The sequence below is a fragment of the Labrus mixtus genome, chromosome 16 (genome assembly GCF_963584025.1).
Source record: "Labrus mixtus chromosome 16, fLabMix1.1, whole genome shotgun sequence".
Lineage (NCBI taxonomy): Eukaryota > Metazoa > Chordata > Actinopteri > Labriformes > Labridae > Labrus > Labrus mixtus.
In genome coordinates, this window is record NC_083627.1 from 26070354 (window position 1) to 26095321 (window position 24968).

A 24968-nucleotide genomic window follows, 5' to 3' on the forward strand; every position below is an offset into this window, starting at 1 on the left:
AGTTTGCAAGCCCAGATATTCAAAACATGGGAACATTTAAGGACACAAAAAATAAGACACTTTTTAGAGGGTTAGAAAAAAACAATAAGACCAAAATGCAGGCACATAACTAATCCATATTGTGAAGGAATTAAGTAATATCCCCAAGAAATGAATTTTGGATGCAGCAGATTACAGCTGTATAATAATGCTCTTTCTACAGTATATAAATAAATAATAATACCGGCACCACAATTCCATCTCACCCCCAAACCATGAGGCCACAATTGTCCTCAAACGCATCCGTCCTTTGACATTTCCATTCTTCACTGGTTAAGATGTGGGGAAAAAAACAGTCCCATCTTGAATCAGCCTACAAGCATGTACCCAGACACTCACTGCTCCAGACTGCTAACATCTAACCACAATGTTTTACCCACTGGTGACACACTGGAGGGGAGGCAGGAGGGCGCACAAGAGCCGCACCCTGAGGCCTTTTGCATCCTGTGTCGCGTGTAGAGGAAAAAACAGTGTTAAGATGAGAGGACTCACCCAGAAAAGAACCAACAGGCCCTGTAGTTTCTTCTTCTCTGAGTCAACCAGCTTAAATTAGAACGAAAAAGGAAGCTCTTTTCCAACAACGCTAGTCTGAGTATCTGTCTACAGGCAAACAGCCTTCAGCATCATAATCCATAGACAAAGACTTCACAACAGTTTATGCAGTGCTGCGCCTTGGGCAAAAACTGAAACGACCAAGAGAGTGCTGAGAGAGACGCACAGAAGGGGGAAGTAGGCGTTTGTCGAGAAAAGAGGAAACAGGTCTATCACAGAAAAAAGCGGTAAAATTCAAAGATAGGACGACAGCGAGCCGAAGCTGAGAACTATAGTATTGAGTTGAGATCACAGGTAAATGAAGAAAATAATGCTCCCTAATCCCCCATGCTTATTATACCTGTAACATGTTTTTGCACTACATTTTTTTTTTGTAAAAAGAAGAAAAAAATGTGTTGATGCAGGTGGATTTGTTACCTTTTGTACAGGACCAGACTATTTCCCCCTACTTCAGTCTTTCTAAGCTAAGCTAACCAGCTGATGACTTATACCTTAAATACCTGGACTAATATGAAAGTGGTGTCTATCTCATCTTATTCTCTGCAAGAAGATACATTTAAATGTATTTTTTTTACAGAATGTTGAACTAAATGATAAACTTCTCAATTTCTTCAAATAGACACAAATTCAAGTGTCAGTCCTGCTACAGCCAATTTTGATTCTATCTGGCATTCAACAGCGCTGTCCACTGACAGCCAGAATGTAGACAAACATAGCACACGCTTTCACTTCTCCCACTGATGCAACAGAGGCAGAGTGGTCCATAACCAGTGCCAATAGTGAGTCACATGGTTTACACTGCCACAAAAGACTCAAGAGCTGAGAGGCTAAGTGCCTAAAAATGAAACATTTAACTGTCCAAGCAGAGCGATGACATCTTCATTTCAAACTGAGAGCTCAACAAGCCGTCTGTGGAACTGGGACACAAAAAAACAGATGTTTACTCCACCCAGGCTGAGGTCAACTTTGGTTCGCAGGATCCTTGTAAATGCAGACTTTGGGGACCTAGAGTTCTGATTTGACATCCATTAGAGCACTTAAGTAGGAAAACATTTTATTTAAGCAACCAGTAAAATCTAAAAACCTTGTAAAGAGAGTTTTTGTCATAAGATTCGCTGAGTAAATTAGACAAAGACGAGTTATGTGGGGGTGCTTTTTTTGTGCCATGAGACCTGAGGAAGTGAAAACACTTAAGAGGACCTTTGTCGCTAATTCTTTCTTGCAAGGCAGCTAAGAATACCTCTTATGATTTAAAACCCAAGTGTCTGTCGGGGAAGTAGAGTCTGCTGAGTCAGATTGCTCACTCAGGACTCTGCCATGTCAAAGCTTTAATGATCTCTCCAAACCATCTCAGCTCCCTTATAAACAGCCTGCCTAATTGTGCTTCCTCTCAGCAAGACTAAGCCATTAAGGGTGCTGTATACAGCCGCACCTTTCAAATCCCTCAGGCCTGGAACACACTAAAAGATTTTTTAAATCTTAAACCATTTTGAAAATGTGAGAGACCCCACACATGACGACAAATCAAGATAGATTGACAGTTCAGTTCTTATAGTGTGTGGTGTGCAACGAGACGACCATCTCAGCACACCACACACTAAATATGTGTGTAAATATTGAACACGTTTAATATTTACGATTTCAAATCGGGGAGGCCCTGATCGTCTTACGAGCAGATCGGGGAGGGTAAAAAACCCTCTTAACACAACTCACACCACGGGAGAATCTGGCAAGATAATCTTTGGATCCATCAGATAGTCGGGCCTTTGCTGACTTTGGTCGTAGAGGGGAATCGGGCCCAAAATCGGGCCGATTATCTTGTTGTGTGTACTCCACTTAGATACAGCAGATACAAGCTTCATTTATTAAAATATAAATGTTTTAATAACAAATCACAGTGCAAAAGTGGCACCATACTGTTATCTGTGTTTTGAGAGGTTTCAAGATGTTTTGCAGGAAACCATTGGCATCTACATGTGAGAAAATTTAATTCCAGTTCAACACAGCTGTTCTTCTTCATGATCAAGGATCAAACAGCCAAGGGCTAACAGCCACCTTTTAGTCCCACAAGTGTTAAGCTGTTGACATTTAAATTTTTGTTGTTGAATACATAGTCCTTTTTAGAGCTACTAAAAAGTGGTTTGTAATTATGACCTGGTGCTGTTAACGTGTAACCTTAAACAGACTTAGAGTGTCTGGCTGGGTTGGTAGAGGTATTTAGCCTTAGTATGCCAGGCTGATTGTGTTGAAAGGTGTTTGCTGGCAAAAAAAAAGAAGCAAAACATATCCGCTTGATGCTGGCTCCAAAAGACCTGGAAGTCTCATACACACCCCAGATTAAAATGTCCAATTTGGCAGCTGAACAGAACACATTTAGAGCCTGGTACAAAAATAATTTTGGTCTTATTAGTTAATGTCTTTATGAGCACACACTGTACAGGGGGTGAAATGATTTCACCCGTTTTGATTTTAGTATACAGGTTATACTTAATTAGAGGCGTGACGGATCTGACCGCAAGCAACTACGGTGTAGCGTTTTGTCAGGAAGCTTAAGACCCGTCTCAGCTCCTACTCTTTGTTCGTCATTAGGTTGTCCAAAAGTTTGATACAGTCAGTATTTTCATCATGGAAACCGCCACAGATAGGCTTCCAAAACGGCCCTTCAGAAACCAAAGGGTGACGTCACACAGGCTTCGTCCATTATAATTTACAGTCTTTGCTTCTATAAACACAAAAGCTTTAACTTTGGTAGTCAAAAGAAGTGATTTGAAAGAGATTGTTTAGCTTGACATGTTACTTGTATCCTGAAGATTTACTTAGCTTGTACAAACCAATATTTTAGCCGTATTTTAGGGGTGTAACGATTGACAGAGGTCGCGGTTTGGTATATATCTGAGGTTTGGGGTCACAGTTTGATGCACGTTTGGTTCAACCTCTCAGATGCATTATTCTAGGTAGTGCAAGTTAGAGTTTTTTCCATCTATTGCTCTTTAGAACTACCTGTGATAGTTGGTGAAGCCTGTATTAAACATGATGAGGAAAACAAAACAAAACGATGCTAAATAAAAAAAGAAATAGAGAAATTAATGACATTACAGCCTGGCTTATTTTAACACGGGACGGGACATGGTAACAATGCTTGAATGCTTTTAATACACACTTAGCTGACTGAGCTGAAGTCCTCTACTACTGCATATGCGCACATAGCATTAAAAATGTAGGAGCTACAGAAATGTATTTGGCCCTCTCTGCTGTCACATCCAGATGCCTTTTCAAAACAGCAGGGTTAGTTGTTGGGACTCCAGTTTTCCTTTTTCCTAGCTTCTGGGATTAGCACATCTGGATGATGCCATCTAATATTGATTAGCATGTTCAATGTGTTTCCAGTGACATACAGCACTGTGTACCTGACGTTTCCCCACACAGAGGATTTTAAGAGGCAGGCAGGTCTTATAGCTCTGCTGTTCCATCTTGCTACCATATATTCTTCTTCATGTGTGTTTTTTGTGTCTGCTTCTTCTTCTTTGTATGTTTAATAGCAGCAGTTACAAGCACTTCCCACCTGGATTGGAGGGTGGATACTGCCATGTGTGATTGCCTTTTTTTCTCCAATCAGAGGCTATTCATCAGATGACTACAGGCACCGAACCATGATGGTACAGAGGCAAATACAAATACTGTTACACCACCTATCATTTTATGTAATAAAGGAATTAATGTTGATAAAAATAACATAAATAAATGATAAAATCCTATTTCTTGTCTCGTTTACAAACCAGCATATCAGCGGAAACAATAGGCCTCCTTGTTCTAAAATGTGTTATTTATTTATTTGACTATGATTAGCTAGCGCGGGCTCTGACCCTTTTTTTACATTAATACATGTTGTTTTTTATCAGTCATTTAAAATCAGAGCTTATGGTTACGCTCATCTCTAAATGGCTCTGGATGAGAGCATCAGCTGAAACCCCAAAAAGTAAAATGTCAATGCAGATGATGAATAATAATATCAGACAGGTGTTGACGTCATTCAGTGGATGGGTGTTTCATAACTCCTTCTTTTTTTTTTTTTATTCACAGATTTTCTTTTCCACTTTTCCACACAAAAAAATGAATCTTCACATTTCCACAGTTCACTTGAAGAGGAGGTTGTAAGGCAAAGATAATTCCACCACACCGCAGGGGATCATCTATTATTCAAAACCACATCCAAATTCATTCCACTTGAAGAGGGGTAACAAGCTTTACTTGTAATCATCAAACTCCAGTAGTTATGATCCAGAATTTGAAATAGCATGTGGTGGTTGTAAACAACGAGAAAGGCTGGGCCATGTTTTTTGGTCTCCAAACAGCACATTGCCTTACAAACAACACCTCACACACAAGAAGCTGTACGATCACACAATATCCTGCTTCCACGAAGAACACAAGCTCTCAAAACAGAACATCTCCTTTGGCTGTGATCACCGCTGCCTGTGGCTGGCTGCTAAGTTAACATATGCTAGATATCTTTAGACAAATGAACAAACACAAGCTATTAGCCTGCGGAAACAGAGACCCGGCATTTCCGCAATGAGTAGAAAACTGAAAGGAGGCAGACTTCCTGCTGGGGGAGACCAAAGAGGAAGTCTGAACTGCATTAGTTTTACCGAGGGATGACCTGTGATGTAATTATCATGGGTCAGATGTGATAACAGCTAAAACCAGATCTACAGCATTAGTACATATTCTGTAATGTGTGATTACATTAAAGAGAAGTCCATCCTAAACACTTTCATGAGAGCATTGGCTTTATACACTGTATGGCTTTACTTCCCTCCTTTATTTTTCTGCACAAAACAAAGAAGTTAAGAACAGGAAAATTATGTTTTTTTTTATAGTTAACTGTCTGCAGTGGAAAAAACCACAGAGGCAAAGTTAATAGGTACACAACCTGCAAGCTACAGCAGCTACTTAATTGGTCCAAACACTCCCGGGTCTATCTTCCCACAGGAAATGTCAAGTGTAGTTACACTGTTAGTTGGGTCCCACATGCCCACGGCTGGTGCGACTATTCTCTTATTAGTTTAAAATAATAATAATAGCATGGTGACACAGGCTAATGTGCTGCTGACTCCTCTTTTTCCTCGCAGTAGTTTTACACCGCAAACGTTCAGAAATTAGGTAAACCTGCAGGAGTATACAACAGTCTATCCTCTGGGTTGTGCCGTGACTATGATGATTGTGTAATAAGGTTCAGTATAGTGCAGTACACTAAGTTTTATATAACCCTTTCTTTTGATAGACTTGATTTGTTTGTTTTTTCCTCACGCCATCTGTGCTAAAGTCGGCAAAGCACAAGCATTGCATAAAACAATCAAGTGTGGAAAACTATTCTTTGTTTCCTCTGTCTGTAAAACACCAAGAAAGGCTGAAAAAAAAGTCTTACATAATCAAGCAGACATGACAAACGGCACAAAACAGAATCATATTGAGCCACACAAATGTATTACTTGTTTATTTGACTATAATTAGCCAGAGGAGGCTCTGACCCTGTTTTACATTACTACATGTTGTTTTTTATGCTGTTGATTCAAAAATCAGAGCTTCACAGCATCCAGAGCTCATCTCTAAATGGCTCTGGATGATCGCATCAGCTGAAACCCCAAAAAGTTTGACGTCATTCTTATCATATTCATACATTCTTCATGAAGTGCAACATTTAGCTACATTGATGCTGCTTACATGCTAATTCATGAAAGTTAAACTAGATGCTTTTTATGTTTACTTCTTTAGAAACTCAGGAATTGAATTGATATTATGGAACTTTTACATTCAGTCTTTTGAGAGTAAGATGAGAAGATGAATACCACTCTCATGTATGTATAGCTAAGGCTAGCGAGTTAGCTATGCAATAGCTAGCATAAAGACTAGAAACCCTGCATGTTTAAGGATAATAGTCTTTGCAACCTGACATTTTTACACCTCAGTTTTGTATGGATTTGAAAAAACAAGTTGCATATTAAACTGATTAATTGTCAATTTGTTTTCTTCTACACCTACCCAGCCAAGCTGTTTCCCTGTTTCCCTGTGTTTAAGCCAAAGTAAGCATTTGCTGGCTACAGCTTCATATATTTTTTATTTTTTTGGGGGGGGGTTCGTCATGGTTACCTGATCAATCAAACCTATGATATTTTTGGATGTTTAAGTGCTTATGAAACATTTCCTGTACTGTTTAATAGTCAGAGTGTATATTTTAGTCCTCTGTACTCAAAATGCATCAAGAGTGTTATGTAAGGTGACTATTACACATGTTGTTTTTGCCTCCATTGCCTGGCTAACTGAAACACAATAGGCTATGTGCTCTGTTCAAACACAATTTCTTTCCGCTTTAGATTTAAAAATAACATGCCAACCTCCCCCGTTGCATAACTCAATATCAGTCAGCATCAAGGTCGGCTGTGAGGGCTTAAAAACAGAAAAGAGGAGCACAATTAGGTGTTTACCCTGGAAGCCTTTTCACTGCCAGTTAGAAAAATAGACAGTGTGTGTGTGTGTGTGTGTGTGTGTGTGTGTGTGTGTGTGTGTGGATATGTGTGCGTAAGACTGTAAGAGAGCCCACAGGCGTACTGAGTCACTGACGGTGTGACCTTCTGCTCTCAGGCTCTTCTGCCCCATTGGAAGAAGTCGAAGCAGGTCATACACCCACTCTCCACAGTGTATTTCTGACGGACATAGGACACAGGACACAGGGCACAGGAGACAGGGCACAGGACACAGGACACAGGACACAGGACACAGGACACAGGAGGACAGAGTTACACACTGCTGCATTCAATTAAGTCTTTGACAAGTAGACTCCCATTCTATAGTTCCTGCAGAAACAGCAACTGTTTAAATCAGGAATTGTTGGATTCTAGCTGCGTTTACAGCAGCTTTAGTACCACATTGTGCACATGCTGACTTGCGCAATCAACAAATTGACATTTGCCTCCATTTAAGTGGTAAACGAGCTCAGATCTTCAGGAACAAGGATCTGCTATAATAGAGTCATCATGAAAGACACAGCACTCAACCACTCATCCATTCGGAGCTTCACCAAAAGGCTTTTAAAAACCTCAGATTGAATCCTTCCTGCAGGCAGATAAAAGCGGTTTTTAAACCCTAATTATCTCAGAGATGTGAGTGAGGGAGATAAAAAATGTCAGCTATGCCATGTTGACCCAGAAGACTCCACAGAGGCTGGTCTGGCTGCAGGCCCAAGGGGTCTTTGGCTTAATCAACTTAGATAGCTGGGCCATTAGAAGGCAGCTGAAAAGAGGAGCCTGGATGCTTTAAGGAACAGACAGTAGTCTTTAATGCGTCGTAAACTTTAAACTGCAGAGAAGTAGAAGTCAGCATGAAGACTATAGAACAAAAGCTTATTGTAAGTTAAGCTTATTTCTCCAGAGATTCAGTTAATAAAGTGGAAAAAACTCAGTCAGGACTTTCTGATGTTTGACGCACTTTTTTGCCAAAGTACAATAATTGAAACAAATAGAAGAAAATAGTCTGAAAGCTATGGTTTGTATTCTTGCAGTGAGCCGAATGAAAAAATACATACCTCACTTATGTCGTTTTTTTTTATGTAAGGATACAGACACTATGTGGTAAGCCAATCAGAAAGAGCGACAAAAGCTGAAAAAATACCAGCACCTTGAAAGTTCACTGATTGTCACATTATAGCCGATTTCCTTTTTAAGAAACACCAAACATGAAAAGCGACAAGTTTACAATCTACGACGCAACACTCAGAGAGGTTATTGCATCCAGAAGGAGTGTGACGAGATCACGTAATATTAAAATGTGATAATACATCTTGTTGAGGTGAAAACTGTCTCGCGATATTAATACATAAGACGCAGATCAGCAGCCTTTATGGCGTAAACTAATGTTGAACTGGAAATGACAATAGAAGATGCCCCTGTCACTTAGAAATTGTTTTTGTGGCAGCTAGTGGAGTAACAGATCACAGCTGGTCTGTCATGTTTACTCATAGAAGTTTTCTTCAAAATAGGGTTAAAATATCGACTCATTATCGTCAACCAAATATCGTTAATCGTCTCGTGAATTGAGTGTATCGACACACACCTAACATCAAGCCAAGAAATATTCCAACTCATAATCCCCCCCAAAAAAACAATGATTTATTTCTTACCTTACTTTCATAGAGGTCAAAGAACAAGACAATGTGTAAATTGGGGAGCTTTGTAGATGCTAGAAGGTGGATTTCATTAACTGTGTGGATCAACATGACCTTTTTTAATGCTAAGCTAGGCTAACCATATGCTGCATATGGCCTTATATTGAACATGAGAGTAGACTTGACCTACTTATCTGACCCTCAGATGATGCCACCCTTTACTCTAAAGTTTTATCTCATGTTTTGCCCATTTTAACTTTAGCCATTTAGTCAAAACCTTTTTAGCATGTGACCTTAGTTTTACCCAAATTCAGTTGAAGGTCTGGTCAAAATATGTACGATGAGTATTTTCCAAATCTTTAATGAATCAGTTCTGAATGTCTGTTTCATAAGTTGCCTGAACCAAAAGTTAAAAATTGAAAGAATCGAAATACCCTCCTTAATATTTGCACTTGGGAGATGCAAAAGTTGAAACATCAGTAAGAAAAATAGCGGTACTTTTTCCCAAAGTGGAATGTCCTACGTTCTCTTCTTTGGCATCAAAAGCAAACCTGGAGTCCTTTTGTCAACATGAATGAATATCAAACAAGTGATTAAAACTGCAGCAAACTCAAGAGAGCCAAAGGAAACTCTACACAGCGTTTCCAGAGACACAACAGTTTGTGATGTAGAACAACAAGACATTAAAGTGCCATTCTTCAAAAGCAGCACAGAGTGGGGGGAGGACTGGGGAGCAGTTTGACCGATCACTGCAGACAATGATTGGAAGCTCTGGGGCCACGCATGGAGGAACAAGCCACCCTGAAAAAGTTCACAGGATTCCTCTGTGTGTGTGAGACAATGTATGGAAGGGACCACACAAAAAACCTCGCCAGGTCATGTGACCAAGGCGGGGATGAATGTTGCTTTTTGGTTGGTTGGAGAGGGCAGTCATGGAAACAGGTCTATAGTCTCATTGTCTAACTGAGAATTGTGTGTGTGTGTGTGTGTGTGTGTGTGTGTGTGTGTGTGTGTGTGTGTGTGTGTGTGTGTGTGTGTGTGTGTGTGTGTGTGTGTGTGTGTTGGAGGAGGCGGGAGGCATCTTAGCATCAGAAGGGACCAGCACAGCGTTCTTCATTCACAAGCAGCAAAAACGCCTCCATCATAAAGTGACCTTGACTACTCTAGCAGAACAGTGAGAGCATCCACACATCGCTCTCTCGCTCACTCTCTCACACCCTCTCATTCCAAGCGAATGCATTTCAGAGAAGGCAAACAACCACATGAACATAAAAACATAAATCGCCTTTTGTCCTAAAATAACTGACTCAATTTCATTGAAAAAAAACCCAAACTAAAACAGGCTGTGAGTTATGTCCAGCTCCAGTTTCCACATTGTGTAACTAATCATAGCGTGTTACAGAAGGGCAAATCAATAACTCCTTTCCAACACACAGGGTCACACTGGCTATCTTTTATCCACCACATGCCTGCTAGTCTGGCTTCAAACTATGCTACATCATTCAAATTAAATCCTTACAAAACAGCAAATATATTGCTTTCTGCACAGGAAGAAATTAAAATTCACACTCATTTGTACCACCTTCCGTTTGCTTATTCAGACTATGGAGCATGACCCTGCAGAACTAGAGATTAAAATAAAAATCGACTTAATCCCACTTCCTCAAATGACACCGCAGACTATAGGGGAACAACAACCAGACAAAAAGTTATTTTGGAAAAGATGCTCAGATAACAACAACAACAACACATCTAAAACAGCCTTTTATACACGCCATCTCGTTCATAAAACATTGAAACTATAGCTATCCACTCCATCTATACTTCAGGGTTCTACCATCGTTTGACTGGATTAGCACTGTTGATGAGGAAGATAATGATAGTACATTCTTTTACTGTTAACTGAAAAACTATCACGCAGGTGCTATCATGGGAAGTTACTCACACACACACACCCACAAACCCACAAAGAGAGACGTGCACTCTGCCGACCAGGCGAGAGTTTTGTGCAAATCTCAGAATAGAGCAGCAGGGATTACGCAAGAACAATGCTGTGGCTAAAGGCTTAGTTTCACTCATTTTACAGAGAATAGATCACTTTCCTGCCCAGAAGCATGGACAGCATGTCTTAATATGGTAAATACTGTAAGTGGTGATGTTCACATTTTCATTCCCCATATTGTTTTTCTATACCGAACCATGTATGGATGGTTTTGATCTCTTTCATTGTTGTACGGTTTGACTCTGTAAAGTGAAGGAAGGCTTACTGTTAGGAATCAGTAAGGTTCTTCTTCTTCATCCTTATCTGTCTGTTTTGTTAATTACTTTGGACTGGTTTTCATGGGGAGAATAGAGAATGGGTTTAAGCTGTGTTTCCTGGTCTGTCCGATAGTCTTGAACGCACCATTCCTGAGGTGCGCTCAGAGCGGTGCTCTGTTGCTTTAAATGACGTACTACGACAGGTGAAGTGGCAGCTGTATGAGGACCCGTATGGACGCCAACTTGGAAGCTGTCGGACCTAACCGAGGACCCACTCCCATGAACTTGTTTTAGTAGCCAGCCGTATCTTATGTGATCCAACACCAACAAACCAAACTGAACTCATACACGAAGCTTGGGCTCGTCGCTCTAAAAGCCGTCCGGTGCGATCAGGCCGCCGGTGCCCCGGTAGGTGAGCTGACCTAATCTTATGTTTTCCCTGTGTTGAGAATCAGTCCTTTCCGTACCTGTCATCTCTTGACTTCTCTGTCACACTTCAGGTTAGGGCTAGTTTTGTTGTATGTATATGTGTAGCCGGTGCTAGCTCGTAACATTACTTAAAAACAAGCAGAGCACCATGAAAAGCAAAGCTAGCGTTAGCAGCAGCTCGGCTTGCTGCCTGTCCCTTTGTTATGTCCACCAAAGAGCCTCAGATAAACTTTGAATTTGAACATGAAAGTGCTTTGTGTTTTGTTTTTAACATTACTTTCAACTTTAATTTAAGGATAACATTTTTAAAGAATGTGTTAATGTGAAATCACTGATTGCTGGTATTTTGCTAGCCCTCAGCTTGCACATTGCACTGTTATTTGCAAACATGCCATGTTGTAAGTTTTTATTTTTGACTCAGAAGCAGCTACTGGTAGCCGTCATTGCCGTGTAGGCGACCGTTTTGGAAGATGAAACAGGTGGATTTTTTCAGGATTTATAAAGGGTGTTATTGCATTTGACTTACATAATAGCTGTACTCATACTCATAGTGTACTTTAGACTGTATCAGAGGGAGTTTAATGGAACACCCTGTCAGGAAGACAATCTTCTTAAACACACCTCTTTTCAAAATTGATTAACAGAGAAAGAGAAACGAAAACTAGATTGTAAAACGCTTAACAAAATGCTTTTAATATCTTGTGTAAAGAATTTCAAATGGCCTGGTTGCTGAAATGTGTTCTATTAAAAATTGCCTTGCCAAACGAAAGTTTCATTAAAATGTCCAAACTTTCTTTCTATATAGTTGATTTCTAGTTTTGGATTGGTATGACTACAATAATTAAAATCTGTGTGACAGACTTTACAATGAATCAATACTTTTTGATGCATTTCATTTAAGAAGTACAACGTTTTGTGTACCTAAACCGTCTATATGTAAAGACAATTAAGTCCACTTACTGTACGAGTGCTTTCCAAAGGTCCTGCTTAAATAAATGTCTTTTTGTCATTTTGTCTTTTTTCTGCCATAGAAATCCAATAACCTTATTTTAACATATTACAACTTTAATTACTCTTCTACCATTTTTATTTAATATAGGCTACATCAGTGTCAATTGTGTCATGCAAAAGTTCAACTGTTGTAAACAAAGGGTTTCCTGCTTCACAGTGTATTAGGTGCTTCACACTTCTGGAAAGCTGAAAAACTCCTGATATTTCCAGGAGGAGCTGTATGTGTGAACGCAAACAGCAGAATTATTCTGATTTCATCCAGAGTTTCTCCTGCATGAAGTACGAGTGATCTGATGTGAGAACGCAGTAGGTTATAATCCGGAAAAAGCACCTCAAGCCAGTGGGAGAGGTTGGTGATGTTCTATCCTTATCTAGATATTTTCAGTGCAAATGTGAAAATGGCTTATGTCTGCTGGTTGGACATTTTCACCAAGCATGAAGCTAATGCTGAAGTGCATACTGCAGAAGTAACATACATTCAAAAATGCCAGTTTTACAGCAGAAATAAACATGAAATAAACATGATAATAGCTGATCCGTTTTGATTTCATGGAAGGATAAGAATTATTCGTAATTAGGCGCATGGCTGACCTGACTGACGTGCATGATGTGAAGCTGTTTGTCAGGAGGCTTAAAACCTTCCTCAGCTCCAGCCCTTTGCCTGCTGTCATGTTGTTTGAAAGTTGGTTGAGAGCATTTCCAGCATGGTGACCGCTAACGATGGGCTTCAAAAGCCCCTGCAGTAACCAATGGATAACGTCACATATAGTCATTTTCTTGTTTACGGCACAACAAAAAGCATTACAGTTATGACAAGAGTCTTTGTGGGTTTTAACACTAAAAGGCTGCTGGTTCTCTGGTGACTAAAGGACTTTTTCAGACCTGCTTTGTTACATTACAGGAGCTTAACTCCCTCTGCTCACAGTGCTGCTGGCAGGCATGCCATGTGCTCCATCCAGTTTAATTGGATGTGAAGGATTGGGCATCCCGGGTCAGGGAATTTCCATTGCAAATGACGGCTGTGCCACCAAGGCCGGGCTTTGATTTGTTCAGCGTTTAGACAAACATACACAACAAGGATCGCTTTCACACAATTTGGTATCAGGGAAACCCACACAGCGATGCACACAGGAAGACTGTGTACATTCTACAGAAGTATTTGCATTGCACTGCAGATTTTCCCATGGAACTGAAATGCAATTTGAGTTCTGATAAATTTGAGGCCTTGTGAGAAAAGGGTTTACAAAGTCAGACAAGGTCCACACAACCACAGCTGCTTTTTTTTTTTACCTTTATCATAGAGGACAGTGGTTATAGTTTGGAACAAGGATCAGAGAGTGAGGAATGACATGTGGTCAGTGCTGAAGGGCTTCAAGGCCTATAGCCTCAGTACATGGGGCACGGGACATTACCACTAGGCTATTTGGCGCCCCCCATCACAGCTTCTAAAGAGCAACGTTTCTGCAGGCTTATTCTATGGACATGCAGAATTCTGCATTCATAGAAACATTGTTATTATCATCTTTGAGTCTATTATTAAGTACAAGTTCAATATTTCTGTCAGAAATGTTGGATAATTCAGTTTTTCTTTCCGAGGATGCAAGATGTCTCTGATCTTTGTTTTTCTGCTAAATCTCTCACATGCATATTGGTTTAACTGACGTTTTTCCCCTTCTGGATGTTCAAAGATTTTCAGGTTTGCTAACACAGTTTTATAATTTGGTAATTTCCCTGGTTATAAATCATGCAGCCTTTATGTGATAATATCAGTTAGAACTGAGTATTGCTAAAGAAAGCTGCTGCAAAGACTTTGATACTTCAGCTAACACAATCCACTCATACCACACACATTCCTTTTTTAATATAAAAACATAAAAGAGATTGATGGGGCTTTTTTCATAATGAAGATAAGAGATAAAGATATTTACATGCCGATGCATGCACATTGCTCCTTAGCCCTGCTGGTCTTTCTTTTTTTTATTGCTCTTGTGTAATCATCACACAACACTTACAGTATGAGACGTTTCTATGCTGTCGATAATTTGGTCCAGCATGAACTGCTGCTGTACACGTCATATACATCTCTTAATGGAAACATGGCTTCCACTTAGCTAAATTCAATAGCTCAGGGGATTAGCATCGCCACTGAAGCATGTAATAGCTAAAAGGTCATAGCATCATCATAACTCAACAAACCATAATCCTGTATCCTCTTTAATGGCTTTTAAAGTGTGTCAAGGCCCCAACCACTGCCACCACTCGCATTTTTAATAAACGTGCCCTCCTCTAAAGTGCTGGTCTGCCAGTCATTCTGCCTCAGCTCTGAACGCCGTGTCACTCTATCCCCTGTTGGGTTATACTAGCCTAGATCGAGATGTGCGAAGAGCCCCGGCACATTTGGGATTGATTTGCAGCTATTTTTACACGTCCTACTTGAACTAAATGGTTTAGATACTCAGAGGAAGAAGTCAGGCACTGAAAAGGCCGATTGAACTCTTTCAGAATATCACTGGAAAGCTAAATGGTGGTAAGAGAGTGGACACGAGTGGAAAGAGAGGAAAACGTTTAAGAGTACATCTTTTATCCATGGGTCTGTTATTTAAAGGCCACTGGCATCCTGGGGTGTAAAACTTAACGCACTGGGAAAGATATATGCCCACGTAGACACACACCAGACAGGTTTAATAAAAGGAAGCTGGGAAAAGCAGTCTCGAGTGACCTTGCACCATGATGAACTCACACAGTAGCAGCATTTTCAGCAGGAGTTACACAGACACACACACGCTGAGCACCTCTCTCAACCCGGGCAAAAATTACTCCTCTTATTAAACCATAACTCAGGAGAGAACTTGGGCCTTCAACAACACTCATTACCTAAGCATAGAGTGAACAGGCTACAGTTCACTGATGCTGGCGCTACAATTATGCTTGCACCTGATGACTATCATCACATACCTAATAAGAGCTCTACAAGAGCACTGACATTATGGGAGATGGTTATGGGCTCACTTGTGTAAACCTCCTGCCGCACGCATGCACGCACGCACGCACGCACGCACGCACGCGCGCACGCACGCGCACACGCACACGCACACGCACACGCACACGCACACGCACACGCTAGGTTAGAGGGCTGTTAGAAAGCTACACTGTGTATCTGAAAAGATTCACTGATCAGCCGTCTACTCGCTGCAACTGGCACAAGTGAGTGGGAACAAAGGAGTCACTGTGGCTGTCACACTCACTCCTCGTTACGCTCACCCTTCGCTCTGCCAGCTGTCTCTCCGGCCCCTCCCAAAGGCCTCACCCCCCAGCTGTGGCTATACATCAAGCATCCTCTAATTCTCACACACACATGCACGTGCAAACCACGGTGCACATGTCTTCTAGGGATGCAACAATATAGTCAGCCCACGGTAAAAAAAAAAAAAAAAAACTCCCTTGGTTTTGTTGTTGTTGGTGTTTTTGTTGTTGTTGTTTTTTTTTTTTTTTTGGGGGGGGGGGGGGTATTCCATTCTAGTAAAGTAATGTGTGTAATCTGTGTTGTCATTTTCAACATTTCAACATTTTCATTTCATCTCAGAGCTGTTTTTGATAAATACAAATTTAGTTTTATTGAAACAAGTATCGGCCTCCAATTCTGCCTTAAAATTAAGCCTGTTAAATGTCGGTTAGCCACAAAAAAAACAAAAACTATACGTTTAGGTAAATAATCATGTGACTATGATAAACAGCATCACTGTGGAGCAAGAACAGAATGTAATGTTCGTGAAAGCTAGCAAAATGTCAGCTATGTATTTTTTCCCATCAATTCTATATGTATATATAGTGTTTAACCCAAAAATAGAATTAAATAGGTACTTTTTAATAGCCATAAAACAAGAAGTATTATATAAAATATGTCTTTATACTGTCTCTCAAATGCTTGGTATTGTTCTCCTGCTCTGTGACTCTGCTCAACCTCCCCTGCATGCATGGCCACACCCTGTCACCACATAACCCCACCCCTTCTCCTTTCCTCTCCGTTCCCGACAGATGCCCTGTGCCCAAGCTTCAGGCTCACCCATTAATTTACAAACCCCTAAACTCTGCCCTTGACCTCTTGTTCTCCACAGCCTTCCTTTTATGTATTTATCTATACCCCACATCTTGCCTTTATTTTAACCATATGCTGCTCCCTCCCTGTGTTTACCCACTGACAGGCTCCAGTTCTGCCTTGCCGGTCAGTCACGAGTCAGCACCAATGCCAGCTCGGCCTCCACCCTGGCAGTGTGGTGACTGGCCACTGCTGAGACACTTTGATCCATCCATGCGCGCCTATCTGGAGTCCCACCAAGCTATTCATTGAGGCTTTTCTGCCCTCTTACTGTAAAGTCATAGGAAAAACTCACAGTGGGGGCTTAGCTTGTGGTATACAGGCAGCAACAAGAGTAAACAAGGCTTCTCATGGACTGAGGAGAAGGACTCAAAGAAGTAGGCCACATTTTTACCCTTTTATGGGTCAACTGGATGTAACAAAAATGTATGTGGAACAGAGAGAGAAGGACGGCTGAAAGAGGGAAAGAAAAACACAAGTGGAGGGCATTCCTCAGGCCGGGCTTTCATTGCTGTGGGTACGATGTCACTGGATGATGTAATCTGTGCATAGCAGACCTCATACATCTATTCACCAAGCACATGGACACAGACAGCAGACATGTTTCACTGTCAGCTTGCACTGTAATTGATACTGAAAAACATCAACCGCTGACATTACATCGGGTTGTGGAGTCTTAACCTTTCTCAGTACGCTCTATGTACAGGAAATGGAAAGGCTCACATGCAGATATCGACAGGAAGTGGCTCACCTTGAGTTCAGAAGAGGAGTTAACATTTGTGCTTAAATGTACTTCTGAAACCTTCTGCTGCGTACACACACAACACCACTCTACATCCGTTAGCCCTCCAGTTATTGTAAAAATGCTGTTGGTATTTCCTGTGCCTTTCTTCACTGTGCGGCCTGCGAAATGCAGCCAGACTAGTTGGACACACACACACATGTATATAAACACAGTGTTAAGCTTTCCCCTCCAGACAACAAAGTAACAGACACAGCAACAAGCCCCAAAGGCAACATTAAACCCAGCTAGTCCTATGTTACAATCCCCCTCTTCTCTCAACAGAGATCAAAGCTGAGCTGTAGATGAGCTCTACCGTGTCGGTCTTCAGCCTTTAAACAAAGCTGGGAATAAGGCGGGACTAGGCACACTGAAATGTTCAACATCCGGAGGAAATGGGAAACACTGGTGTGGGGCCAGCAAAGAAAAGCCAGGGTGACACGAGGTAAGGCAGGTGGTTTACAGATGGAGAATCTGCTCTGGCCACAGACAGAGACAGAATCTGAGCTTAACATGATGACAAAACCATCTTTGATGTTTATTTCCAGATGGCAGAGAAGATCTGATCTGTGTGTATAGACACAACATATCTGTCAGGAATGTCAAGAAGCAAAAACACAGATAAGCGAAAAAAGGGAAGAAGGAACTGATCTTTCCTCTGTTTTGGTTAAAGTGTGAAAGTTAAAATGCCTTTATGTCATATTGCTGTGTTGCAGATGGTAAGTCCTATAATTTTAGCACATCTCACAAATCATCACCACTTCCTCAATAATCAGTAACTGAACAGACTATGGACAGAGGAAAAGCTGGCTTTATTTTAAGTCACCAAATATTTAATAACCCATTAGCTCCACTCAGAAACCGCTAATGTTAGCATTCAGTCACCTTAAAGCTAACATTACTGTCAGCGAGGAAGTGGCTACATTCCAATTTTTTGGCAGTGTCACTGTTGAATTCATTTCTTAAATGACTACTGTCTTAATGAACAGGAACATTCTTCCTAGCTAGCGTAATGCTAGTAAGGTAAAGGTTGAATTTTAGCATTCGCTGCTGTCTAACAACAGCCAATTGGTTGACAAATATTTTGTTTATCTTTGAAGTGTGTCCCAATGTAAAACCAGATTTTCACTAGCTGTTGTCTGTTCAGTTTCATATTTTTCATGAAGCAATGAAATGATCACCATTCATTGTGTCCTTTACCCTATTTATGTGAATAACAACTATGAACGCAGTGGTATATTTTACCAGGATTTAAACGTTCCACCCAAAGGGAGACTCCTAAAACATTGTTTCTTCCATCCATAGGAAGAAAGTAGGCAAATTAAGTGTATGTATGTGTTTTTGAGCATCCACTCTTACTTTATGAAAAACATTTAAAACCTCCCTTTGCATGCCTTCAAACATTGTGGCAAAATACACACAAGGCCTGATTCATGGGGCAAGTTGTAACATCCCTCCATGCACAGAGTAAAGAAAATATGAGCTCTTTGGTTCAGCCTTATCTGCTGTTCTCTGAGAGCTTCACAAACCCCTTAGCAAAGCTTTGAGGCCCTGAAAGCAGTCTTCCTTTCTTCCAGATAAATTACCCAGCCTCGGCTCAAAATGTGCTTGTTCCTAACAGGTGATGAAAGGCAGCGCGAGGGTGATTACGACTCTTTACTGGCTGGTTGGAGCAAACAGAAACTCACATCCATCTTTTGCTGAGCTTAAAAGTAGCGGCAGGAGAGACGAAGCACTGGAGCCTCAAGCAGGTCGATCTATACCAGATGCTGAACGGGTCAATGTGTGGGCAGCGAGGGGCAGAGAGTGGACAATGCGTATGTGCTGTTGTTAAGATGGAAGGCTCTGGTGAGAATAAAGCAGTGATGGATGGAGAGGAGGCAGAAAAAAAATGGAGGGAAAGCAAGACAGCTACAGTACAAGACTGAGGATAGAGAAAGGGAAACATGGAGACACAGAGTCAGAAGTATGATCAAGAGATTGAGATATCAAAGTGTCTTGTTTTCCAGGAATGTCCTTCAGTGTTGATTTATTCAGACACTCAAGAGGCTACACAAAACAACACACCTTCAATCCAAGGCTGTTGAGCAAGCTGGTGACCTTGGCATGTTATGAGAGGCCCTCCACTCCTTCTCAGCCTCCTTATTCTGGAGGAAGCCTTGGACTGTATGTCTAAAGAAAAACACTGCTGTGGCATGTTGACATCAAGAAATGTGACAGAATGGATACAAATCCTTATTCTTAGCCTGTACATTAATGTTTTGATGATATTTTGGTGGGACCTCTTCACCACTGCAGCGCCAAATTCCAACTGATCATTACAGCAGTTGGTTCCAACCAGTTAATTTGATTGGACATGATATGACACTTGAGGTTGTGCTGCTGCATTGATTATCAGCATGGCTGTCATTATCACAGCTGTGGTGATCCTCAATATATCAGCACTACTTCTCATGTCATATTGTTTGGTTGGTATTTGGGAAAAATGTATTAATTTAAATCCTAATTTCAGAGCTAGTGTTACTTTAAGTCATGATGTAATCAGTACATTTGAATCCGTGATCATTGCTTGAGTATAACTTTGAAAAGAAAGAAAGGAAAAGACTAATATCAAAAACATGTTGGCAACAACATGTCTGTCTGGTATGATACAGCGTAAACACACTCTGTGTTTCTTAGAAACAGTGTCCCAAACCCTCCCAATATCCAGGAAAACAACAGGCTACTTTTATTTCCGGTCCACCTCACTGACTCTCCAGTCATCCGTGTGTGCGCTGTGCGCTGTCCACTGTCATCAAGGGGCGATGCTGACAGAATGATGGTTGTGTGTGCGTCTGTGAGACACAGGGCGACGACGTGGAGCCAACCTCTGTTAGGACTGTGGCTTCAACATGTGTCTCATAGCTCACACAAACACATACCAAAACACATACACACAAACGACACAGAGGAGCAATCAAACCTTTCCTGTTCTTAAGAAGAAAAAACGTCCCTTTTAATCTCATCTTTGTAGTGGTCGACTGTTTGTAAAAAACAAAAAAAGGGAATAATAGACTGAACGCGCAGTCCACAATTTACTCCAATAAACAAGCTGCTCTGAGGCTTTCAATTCCAATTCCCTGACATCAACGTTTTTACATTAAATTGGGGTAATTCCTTTGAGCAAAGTCTGAAGGATTTACAAAAAGTGCATATGAAAGTCTGCCAGATTATCCTCAAGCACTTGCTTGATTTAAAGAGGGGCAGACCTCAGCCCTCAAAGACTTACTGGACTCAAAAACTCTTCACTTCCATTTCTATAACCATTTAACCCGACACACAGCACTGGAAGTTAAAGCACAATCCTTACACCTTTTGTCAATTTGCTAGTTTCAGCAGATTTAGCATAGCAGCCCTTAATCAATGTTGTACCCACGAATAGCAGTTTAAAAAAACTGCCAAATCAATTAAGCAGAACCCTTGATATAGCCTGTATTATTCTTTACTCTTCTGCTCTCCCTTAACAAAAACCTGACCACAGACAAGACAACCTCAGGATGTTTTATGCTAGTAGCTGCTTATGTAGCCTCAAGCTGTAAGCCTTAAGTAAATATGATGATGGAGGCCACAGGGGCATGTCTGGTATGCTACTTTATTTTAATCCACATGCCCAGATTGATTTTTTTTCATGTTTAATCTATTTTTCTTATTTCTTATTCTTATGTATTAACTGTTTATACTGAAGCAGGTCTTACTGTTCAGTAAAAATACAATTAAATCTGTGACACTGGAAATGTAGTTACTTTGGGGGACATGACATCACCTTCCTGCCCTTATATCTTATTCCCATGAATTGGGTGTGAGTTCCTGTGCGAATGCCAGTGTAAAAGATAATCAAAAAAAGGACAGGGATATGTATGCTTGATAAAGTGCTTGGACAAGAACTCAAACAGAGAAAACTCCCTATCCAGCCCAGATCTAACATCAAACAGAAAACTCATTACCACATCAGACAAAAGAAGTGAACTTATCAACCTTTTTCCAGATATGAAAAAAGTCTTTGAGGAGAAGTGCAGAAAAACCAGGGCACTGCCATTGATTAAGACTCAGTGAAGGCAGTTGTGGGCGGGACTGTGAGAAGTGCACATTGTAGGGCCTAAAGGGATTCACACTCACACCTGTGAACCTTACTAAGCCAGAAAGGATTTACCAATGATCCATGTGTGCAGCTGATTACATTTCATGAAAAATGGGAAGAGGATGTATGCATGACAAGACTCAAGATGTATGGATCAACAAATACATAGTGTTCCGATGGAGAGATGGAGTGATGAACAGGAAGCATAAAGCTCAAGAAATTACCTCATTACACGCCACCTAAAGGGCTGAGAGACGCAAATACATAGACGCCATGATAATTAGGTTACAGCTGAAGAAAACCTGTGTTCAGCACCTGGGTCGAACTAAAACACCAGCATGCTGCGACGCTAGAAATGACACAGGTAAGCCTTGGACAGAAAGAAGAATCTGTTACAACAATATGGCACAGAAATCATCTAATCTTTGCGCAATATGTTCACACATGCCTCAAAGCACATTTAAATTAACTTACGCCTGATTTCGTCCAATAGTAGAGAAAAAACAAGATAACTTTACATTTTAAAATGTAAGTAAACAATAATAGAAGTTTTTACCAATAAAATTCATCCCATTTTTTTTTAGTTTTCACAATTTAAAGGTAACATACATTTCACCATGTTTTACAAACACTAACATGTCCATCCTCTTCGTATTTTGCCTGCTCCAGAAAATGTGTGCCCAGACAGGCTGTTTGGAGATTATCCCTTGATGACATCACAAAGGGCAGTAACCCCTCCCCCAGGTGGGTGACACTCCCACAGCTACAGTAGGTGTTTGTTCTGCCCTCTGAGTCTGCCTTATGGTAAACAATAGGGCATGGTGCAAGAAAGCCCAAGACCTTCCAGAGAGGGGGCGTGGTCAGACACAGATCATTTACATTTAAAGCTACAGACACAGAAACGGTGTGTTCAGAGAAGAGAAGATTTATAATATATTTCAGGATCAGAGAAGATTTATTACTTCACGGATATGCTCTGAGACTTATTTCAATCTGTTGAAAATTAGTATAATATGTGACCTTGAAGTTCAGTATTTTATTGCGTGTAGGTAGGTTTAAACTAGGATTAGAAGTATTTAGGTTTGCATTTCTGCTTTGAGAATTTGTTTTTTTTGTATATGGAATTAAAAGAAAGGGTAGATGATGTTAATTTTCTTGGAATTTGAGTTGAATATCGACTTTATATCACAGTAAAATGTCTGACTAAATGTACAATGCTTAAAAAAGTTGATTAGTCGTTGCATCTGTATTGTGACTCAAGGAGCATGAGATAAATCATACAATATATGTTACGTTAACACAACATAATCATAAACACAACTGCTGCATACGTTCTTGGAGACCCTAACTCGCTTAAATATAAAAGCAAGCTAAAGCCTCTCACACAGCTGGAGCGGGTACATACTGCTTAGATCATTAGCCTATCTAACCATTTATCCTAGTGGGTCAGTGGGCTGAGAGGCTCTTAGCTGAGAGATGCTAAATACCACAAACGAGCCCACACAGAGCTGGAGAGCTAGCTTACCCTCTCCCCTAATATTTACAGAGCTCTGTGGAGCTCTGCAGCAGCACCACAGCTGGAATGCAGCAGGCAGCGAAAGCATGCATAGGGAACCAGATCAGTTTCTGGGTCATCTAGGGCCGGTTCACTCCAAATAAAGTCTAGACTTTGTCTGAAAAACATGCCTGCAGAGGCTTTCTGCTAAAACTGATTCATATTCTAAGAATGGACCGAGTCTGTGCCTGAAGAACAAAACATACACTGCTATAGAAATAACAGGGTAAAAGGACAAAATGAGTGTATTCCCCAACGCAACTGCTAAGTTCGTCATAAAAAAAGGATTTCAAAATGTACTTTCCAATCTGTCTTTTTCTTATCTGGAATATTGTCACAAGTCAAATATATGCTTGGCCTGATTTAGCCTGAGGCAACAATCAGTAAACTAAAGAGCAGAACGCAGCAGCACCTATGAGATCTCTCCTCACCCACCTATGTCTGTCTCCCTGTCTGGCACCTTCCCATTGCACCCTCAGTACCTACCTGCTGTTTTAATTAACTTCATACCACCGGGAGCAATTATGCAAGGCAGCATTCATCTCATTTAGAACTGCAAATTAATCTTACCCAAAGATCGAGAACAGGCGCACTAGTATGTGCAGATGGCAAGTATACCAGTACATTAACAAAAGCCAGTTATTTTCCCTAAAAGCATTCTCATTGGGAATAAGACTACAGGGGGGGCAAGAGACTTTGCATCCTGGAGTTTTTGATGTTACTTGAATGACGCAATGTGGTGTGTTTGGGAGAAAAAAAGGGGGGAAATTAGTTCATTAAGATGGACAGATAGCAGGCCCAGCATCCATCAAGGAGAAAACAATTTACATACCTTCTTCTCCCAGAGGGAGCAAGAACAGAGAGTTAGAAAGCAGAAGGGAGGCCCTGTGTATTTGCTGCAATATGAGAGTGAGCAAATGAGAAGAACGTGGAAGAAATGGGGGACAGAGAGAAGCTCAAAATAAGAGAGACAGTTAGATTGCATATGTGAGAAAGCAAGTGAAAGGGAGTATGCTAATGAGAGAGAGATAACAAGCTACATAGAGGAGGAGTGAGGCGAGGGGAGACAGAAAAAAACATCACCGAAACTGGCAAGGTTGCACCTCAGGAGGTGTTGAGAGGATGCCAAACAGTCAGCAGTGTCAAACAGATACACACCAGGAATGCACTTGTGATGCAACTGAAGAAGTGACGGCACCCGTTCTCTCCTAAAGAGGCTTCAGTCTGTGCATCTTTATGCTAAGATGATGTCTTATTATGTTTCACTATTAACAAAACAGCTCTCAAGTTGAATCCCATTAGTTTATTTAGCTTGTAATTTAACAAGTCAAGGACTCTGTATTCTACCTTCACACTTTTCTTCATCACTTGTGTTGCAACATCCTATTTCTGTTGCTATTTTTAAAGACACCGTAGGAAATATAGACATATTACAACATGTATTTAGTTAAGTTGACTAACTAGGAAAATTTAGGTTTTCTGTGGCTAATAAAATGCGTTTTTGCTTGTGTGTGTGCTTTCTTTTTGACATATAGGTCCCTCAGGTGGCCATGAATCTGGAATACAAGGCCTTTGGCACACTTTAATTCTTAACTGGAAGGCTACCGGCCTCACTAAACTCCACATACCATTTAAACGGGAGCTTTACTTAGTGGTTTGTGTCAAAGGAAGGAGTTCAAAATTTCTTTCCTTGACTGCTAAAGGCTGTGCCAGACCTGGATCCAAAACCAAACATCAATCTCAAACCAACCGTCGACCACAGACAGGGCGAACGATTGGGCCAAAACCTCACAATCCTGAAACACAGAATCTCTCAGTTCAAGTAGGCCGGCCTGATAGAAAGTCTGATTTCCCATCAAATAACTGTATTTCCACCCAGACGTCCACAACAAAGGAAACACAGACAGACCCCTCTAACTTTCCTTTTGGATGATACTCCCATAATAGCTCTTGAAAACAAATTGCCAC

At 40.8% G+C, this 24968-nt stretch overlaps 1 protein-coding gene and 1 long non-coding RNA gene across 6 annotated transcripts in view; both read right to left on the reverse strand.

Moving 5' to 3' along the window:
- The window catches only part of elmo1 (engulfment and cell motility 1 (ced-12 homolog, C. elegans)), a 100179-nt gene that overhangs the window by 73059 nt on the left and 2152 nt on the right, over positions 1–24968 (reverse strand). The window contains exon 1 of one of the 5 annotated variants that reach the window (XM_061060318.1): positions 532–732. The exons of the other annotated variants lie outside the window; for them this stretch is intronic. The gene's annotated coding sequence lies outside the window, so the exon portion shown is untranslated. Of the gene's footprint in view, positions 1–531; positions 733–24968 lie in introns of those variants that run through there. 5 annotated transcript variants of the gene reach the window in all.
- LOC132991569 (uncharacterized) lies at positions 9768–12093 on the reverse strand. Its single transcript, XR_009676198.1, has 2 exons — positions 11564–12093; positions 9768–11014 (listed from the first exon to the last, which is right to left on the reverse strand). It is a non-coding gene; the product is annotated as an uncharacterized LOC132991569 (long non-coding RNA).